Below are 6761 nucleotides of genomic sequence, written 5' to 3' on the forward strand. Positions count from 1 at the left end.
TTATCAGATGGATTGTCGAGGTATCACAGTGCTTGTGTTCAAGTCACCCTATTTTACTTAACAATGGCCCCAAAGCACAAAAATAGTCATGCTGACAATTCAGATATGCCAAAAAGAAGCCAAAAGGTGCTTTCTTTAAGTGAAAAGGTGAGTACAGATGAGAAGATATTTTGAGAGACCACGTTCACATATGTTTTATTACAGCATATTGTTATAACGGTCCTATTTTTATTACTAGTTATTGTTGTTAATCTCTTACTTTTATAAGTTAAACTTTAGCAAAAGTATGTATATATAGGAAAAACATAGTATATAAGGTTCGGTACTGTCCCCAGTTTCAGGCAGCCACTGGGAGTCTCAGAATTTATGCCCTGTGGTTGGGAGGGAATCAAAAGATTTAAAAGAGTATACAATAAAAAATTCTATCCATTTGCCTTTTTACTCCTTTCTCAATGCAACTAATGTCATCACTTATTTGTGTATCTATTTGGAAATATTTGACACCTGCACAAACAAATATACTCACGTATATTCACTATCTTCTTTTTTAAAATGCAAGTGGGATTTCCAGTCAAGATGGTGGAGTAGGTAAACCTGCGCTTGCCTCCACTCATGACCACATCAAAATTACAACTAAACTACAGAACAACCATCATTGAGAATCGCCTGAAGTCTAGCTGAACAGAAGTTTTACAACTAGGGACACACAGAAGAGGCCACTTTGAGATTGGTCAGAGGGGCAGAGACGAAGAATGAGCTGATCCCACACCCGTGTGTGGAGGTTAAAAATTCAAAGGGATGTCTCAGCTGCAAAAGAGCGAGGGGTCCTGGCCCCACATCAGGCTCCCCAGCCTAGGGTTCCAGTGCCAGGAAGTGAAGTACCCACAACTTCTGTCTGTGAAAACCTGCAGAGATTGTGGCTGAGTGAGACCGAGGGTTGTGGGAGTCCCAAGCATTCATCTTAAAGGGTTCACGAGCAGCCTTACTCACTGACGGACTCACTTGCTCTGGGTTCCAGAGCTGGAGTGGCAGCTTGAAAGGCATTAGGGACATACAGGGAGGAACCGAGTTGTCTGGCTTCAGGACAAGGGATGGAGGGGCAGCTTTCTCCTAGACAAAATGGGGCAAAAGCCATTGTTCCTTTGTTGAGCTCTCCCTGCTCCCTGTGTGTGGATGCAGGCAGCTGCCATATCTCAGTTTCCATCAACTTGGCTGACACCTTTCACTCTGCCCTGGTGATTCCCTAAGACCCTTCCACATCCAACATTTGGGCCCACCCAAGCTGCCTCCTGTGGCTTTTCCACACAAACGGCCTATCTTGGCTCATGCTGTGAACTTTCTTAAAATCTCTAAAAGGTTTACTAAACCCAAACAAGCAGCATCTGGCCTCAACATGCCCCATACCTCTTGCTTAGCAGCCCCAAGCCTGACACTAGTGGCAGCCAGCTTCAGTTTATGGCTTGGCCTCTCAAGGTACTTCAAAGTCCAGCGTGAGTGGCAGCCATCTGTGGATTCCTTGGTGGCTCATGACAGGTGGTCCCGAGCAGGGGATAGCCTACAGAGGAACTTGGCCTGAGACAGGGCCATCCCAGGAGACCCTGGGCTGGCATGCCAGTGGCCAGCTTCAGACAATCTGGAGTAACACTGGGGGCCGCATCTGAGGACAACACACCCAAAGGGCATGCTGGGCAGTCTCCGTAGGGTCAGCCCTTGCACAACAGCTCCTCCACGGTAGTTATGGCCAGTCCTCACAACCAATCAGCCCAAGGTCAATCCCTCCCATTGATGTGCAAACAGCGAACAAGGCTCAACTACAATAGAAGGAAACATACAACCCATACAAAGGGATACACCTGGAGTACCTAGCTCAGGTGACCAGGGAGACTGTGCCACTGGGCCCCACAGGACACTTACTACATAAGGCCACTGACCTAAGACTGGGAAACGTAGAAGCCCTACCTAATAAATAAAAACAAACACAGGGAGGCAGCCAAATTGAGGAGACAAAGAAACATGTCCGAAATGAAAGAACAGAACAAAGCTCCAAAAAAGAACTAAACAAAATGGAGAGAAGCAATCCACTAGATTTGGAGTTCAAAATACTGGTTTTAAGGTTGTTCTATGAACTTAAGAGAAGAGTAAATGACACTAAGTGAGAACTTTAACAAAAAGATGGAAAACAGAGAAAAGAACTAGTCAGAAATGAAGAATAACAGTAGATTAGATGAAGCAGAGAATTGAATCAGTGATTTAGAAGATAAGGTAGCAGAAAACACCCAATCAGAACAGCAACAAGAAAAAAGAATCCAAAAAAATGAGGATTGTTTAAAGGGCCTCTGGGATAACATCAAGCATACCAACATTCGCATCATCGGTATACCAAAAGGAGAAGAGAGAGCAAGGAATTGAAAACCTGCTTGAAGAAATAATGACAGAAAACTTCTCTAAACTGGCAAAGGAAATAGACATACAAGCCTAGGAAGAGCAGAGCGTCCCAAAGAAGATGAACCCAAGGACCAAGACACATCATAATTAAAATGCCAAAGGTTAAAGACAAAAAGAGAAATTTAAAAGCAGCAAGAGACAAGCAGTTGTCTACAAGGGAGCTGCCATAAGACTGGCAGCTGATTTCTCAACAAAAGAGATTTACATGAAATATTCAAAGTGATGCAAAGCAAGGACCTACAACCAAGATTACTCTACCCAGCAAAACTATCATTTAGACTCAAAGGACAGATAAAGAGCTTCTCCTAGACAAGGAAAAGCTAAAGGAGTTCTTTAACAACAAACCAGTATTACAGAAAATGTTAGAGGGGCTTCTTTAAGAAGAAGATAAAAAATATATATATGAATAATAAAATGGCAATAGCTACATATTTATCAACAATTACTTTAGATGTAAATGGATTAAGTGCTCCAATCAAAAGATAGGGTAGCTGAATGGATAAGAAACAAGACCCTTACTCACACTGCCTGCAAAATCCTCACTTCAGATAGAAAGACACACACAGACTGAAAGTAAAGAGATGGAAAAAGATGCTTCATGAAAATGGACACAAACAGACAAAAGGTGTGGCAATGCTCATACAAGATAAAACAGACTTTAAGACAATAGCTATAACAAGAGGCAAGGAAGGACCCAGTAATCCCACTTCTGAGTATTTATCCGAAGAAACCCAAAACACTACTTCGAATGGATGTCTGAAACCATATGTTCAGTGAAACCATATGTTCATTGCAGCATTATTTACAATAGTTAAGATATGAAGACAAACTGGATTTCCAATCATGGATGAGTGGATAAAAAAGAAGCGTTTCATATATACAATGGAATATTACTCAGCCATAAAAAAGAATGAAATCTTGCTACCTGCGACAACATGGATGGACCGAGAGGGTATCGTGCTGAGTGGAGTAAGTCTGACAGAGAAAGACAAATGCCATATGATTTCACTTATATGTGGAATCTAAAGAACAAACAACAAACAAACAGAAAGAGTCATAGATACAGAGGACATTTTGATGGTTGCCAGATGAGAGGAAGTGGGGTGTAGGTGAAAAAGGGAAGGGATTAAAAAGTACAAATCGGTAGTTACAAAATAGTCATGGGGATGTAAAGTATAGCATAGGGCTGGAGTCTCCAACTCCCGGGCTACGGACTGGTACTGGTCCATGGCCTATTAGGAACCAGGCCATATAGCAGGTGGTGAGTGGTGGGCAAGCGAGCGAAGCTTTATCTGTATTTGCAGCTGCTCCCCAGCGCTAGCATCACCGCCTCAGCTCCACCTCAGATCATCAGGCATTATATTCTCATAGGAGCACCGGTCCCTGGTGTCAAAAAGGTTGGGGACCACTGGATAGGGAATATAGTCAATAATATTGTAATAACCATGTAAGGTGTCAGATGGGTACTAGATTTATTGGGGTGATCACTTCGTAACTTACATAAATGTCTAATCACTATATTGTACACTTGAAACTAATATGATATTATATGCCAACTGTAATTTAAAAAATAAAATAAAATGCAGTGAAAGCGTACTAGCCACTCTTGCTTCTTTTGCTTAATGATGTATCTTTCACATCACTACATCAAAAGCATTCTCATTCTTTTTTATGGCTGATGAATCTCCCATTATATGGATGTACCAAAATTCACTTAAGGCGCTATAGATAGACATGAAGCCACAAAACACCTATGGCTTTGAAAAGAAACAAATAGCAAAAAGCTCAAAATTCCTGATTCTATTAAATTCTTTTTTTTTTCCATTTCATTGCTCACTACGAAGGCCAAGACTCAGAAGTCTCGTAATAATGAGTTTCAGTGTTTATATTACCAAAGGTCAAACACCTTTTAGAATAACAAGATTGAAGGACAAAGCTCAGAAGCTTTGCTATTCACCAGATAAACCTTGGCATGACAGAAACCACTTATTTGGATAATTACATCGGTATCTCAGTGTTTCTCCCCCAAAGGATTAATGTTTAACAATGGGAAATGTTAAAAAGGCGAGAAGGAAGGAGGTGGGTGTTCAGAAAACAATGCTGACATCCCCATCCCCTTGTGCTAAAAATCCGCTTATTTCCACTCGCGGATCCATGGTGCCAGCTGTGTCATTCCAGGAGAGTTGCTTAGCCTTTCTGAATTTTATTATTTGCAAACAATAAAAATACCTGCCAAGTTTATCTCACAGCGCTGTTAGGAGCAAACAAGCCAAGCCGATCCATGTGAAAATCATATTAAATCAGCTATATTAAGCGTAGAGACAAAGACAAGGCAAAAAGATGCTATGTAACACACATGAAATAAAGAACCAGCCAAAACAAGTGTTATCTCTGACCCCTTCTCTTACTGGCCATGCAGCCATGGACTTCAGGCTGAGCTTCATTTACTCGCCGGTTAAAGTAAAAGCATATCCTTTAGCTTGCAGAATTATGAGGGCGAATGATAAACACGTCTGAAAGTCCCCCCAAATGCTCATTCCCATCTTCTCTAGCATTAGTCTTATTCTTTCTGCCTATCTTAGAAGATCTTCAAAGCAAATCAAGGAGCTCAGACTCGTGAAAAAGGGGAACAAAGAAAAGCAGAGGAAGATCATCATAGCATCTGAAGAAAAGAAGTTACTTGAAGATGAAGCAGATACGTAAGGAGGATGGAGGGCCGGTGGGGACTAGTAAAAGGAAGGCCCTTTAAGCTGAGTCAAGGAGTTCAGTATCTTCTAGGCCAGTCATTTCCAGGATGGAATAAAATGTCACATGATCACAGTGGACATTCTAACTGGAAAAATCACCCATAGTCTACATAGTGTGACTTTGGGGCCAGAGAAAGTCCCATGATTTCACATTTAATTTTGCATGCCTTGTCTCATGCTGGGAATTGCGCCATTCGGTGACTTCCTCCTCAGCACCTCAGGACGTGCAGGCAGGATTCTGGAGAGTCTGAGCTGGAGGCTAGGAAGGTGGTCCTTGGTAAGCGAGGCCAGTCTACAACAGGGGGCATACTGACTACACTGCACATCAGTGTAATTGCACCTTTTATGAGTGAGTGGAAGCAGGGATGGCATCTGCTCTCAGCAGCCAGTGGAACCAACACTGGGCTGAGGTGAATAGGGACTGACATAACCTGCTGTGTGGCCTTAGGGAAGCCGCTGAACCTCTCTGGACGTCAGAGACCTTTAGCATTAACCCACGACTCCATTTTTCAAATCCTTTCCTACAAGTATAGGGATAAAGGGTGGTTTGATGAGGGCGCTCAGGTGGGGAGGAGAAAGGTTTCACAGAATGGGGGAGCATGGGGGAGTAGTCAAGAAAGGGAAACAGACACAAGAGAGGACAAACCAGCCACCTGACATCATCTCTGTGCTTGTGAGTGGGGAAGGGGACAATTTGGGTCAGGAGGAATTAACACGAACCCATTTTCAAGCTGGGAGACAGACAATGAGTCACATCCACAAGTACCTGCTTGCAAGCACTAAGTGAAGAGTGGGATGCTGTGGGGGTACCCGGTTTCTGTGGAGTTTAGGCTCCAGCAGGGGGGACTCATGTTGTATGAGTCCACTGAATGGAACGGAGGGACAGGAGGTAGGAAGGGGAAGCTGAAGGATGGGGAGCCTTCACTCTTGATAGTGCTCTCTGCCCGAAATTCATTCTGAGAAAGAGCCAGGGACCTGGGCTCCAGCCCTCCAGTCATTGTTCCTAGGAGCTGAGAAAAGACTTTCAAAATGTATGAGGAGAAACAAATGATCAGGAATTCAGTCCTTGAGATGACTGGGAGGGAGCGGTTAGGGAGGGAGAAGAACAGAGGGGCAGGAAAGAGAAAGACAAAAAGAGAGAGACAGAGGGCGAGGACGAGGAGCACAAGGTGCTTGCCAGTTCCCCTGAGACCAGCACCTGGAAGATGGCGTGAGGCTAGGAGTCTATTGGGCGCAGGACGACAAGGTGGCACTAAGCCCTTTTCAAAAGACTTTAAAAAAATCTCAAGGCCTCACCAAGATTTGGCACTAAAAAGAACCGTGTCCCTGCCACTGCCTACCTAAGGGATGACTGATATTATTTTATAGTGAGGCAGGGGTTCCTCATAAGGTCTGAGGACAGAGGGTGGAGAGACTTACCACTCTGTCTCACTCTTCATGAAGTACCTGCAACATTTTGATCTCATCCCTCTCCATGTCCCCCGCTGCCCAGAAAATCCAGGGAGTGAGGAGGGTGGTACTGGAAATGAGAACTGGGGCCTCTAGCCTGGCAAGCCTGGCCGTCTTCTC

Source organism: Pteropus medius, unplaced genomic scaffold, assembly GCF_902729225.1.
Source record: "Pteropus medius unplaced genomic scaffold, Ma_sr-lr_union100, whole genome shotgun sequence".
In the NCBI taxonomy this organism is placed as follows: Eukaryota; Metazoa; Chordata; class Mammalia; order Chiroptera; family Pteropodidae; genus Pteropus; species Pteropus medius.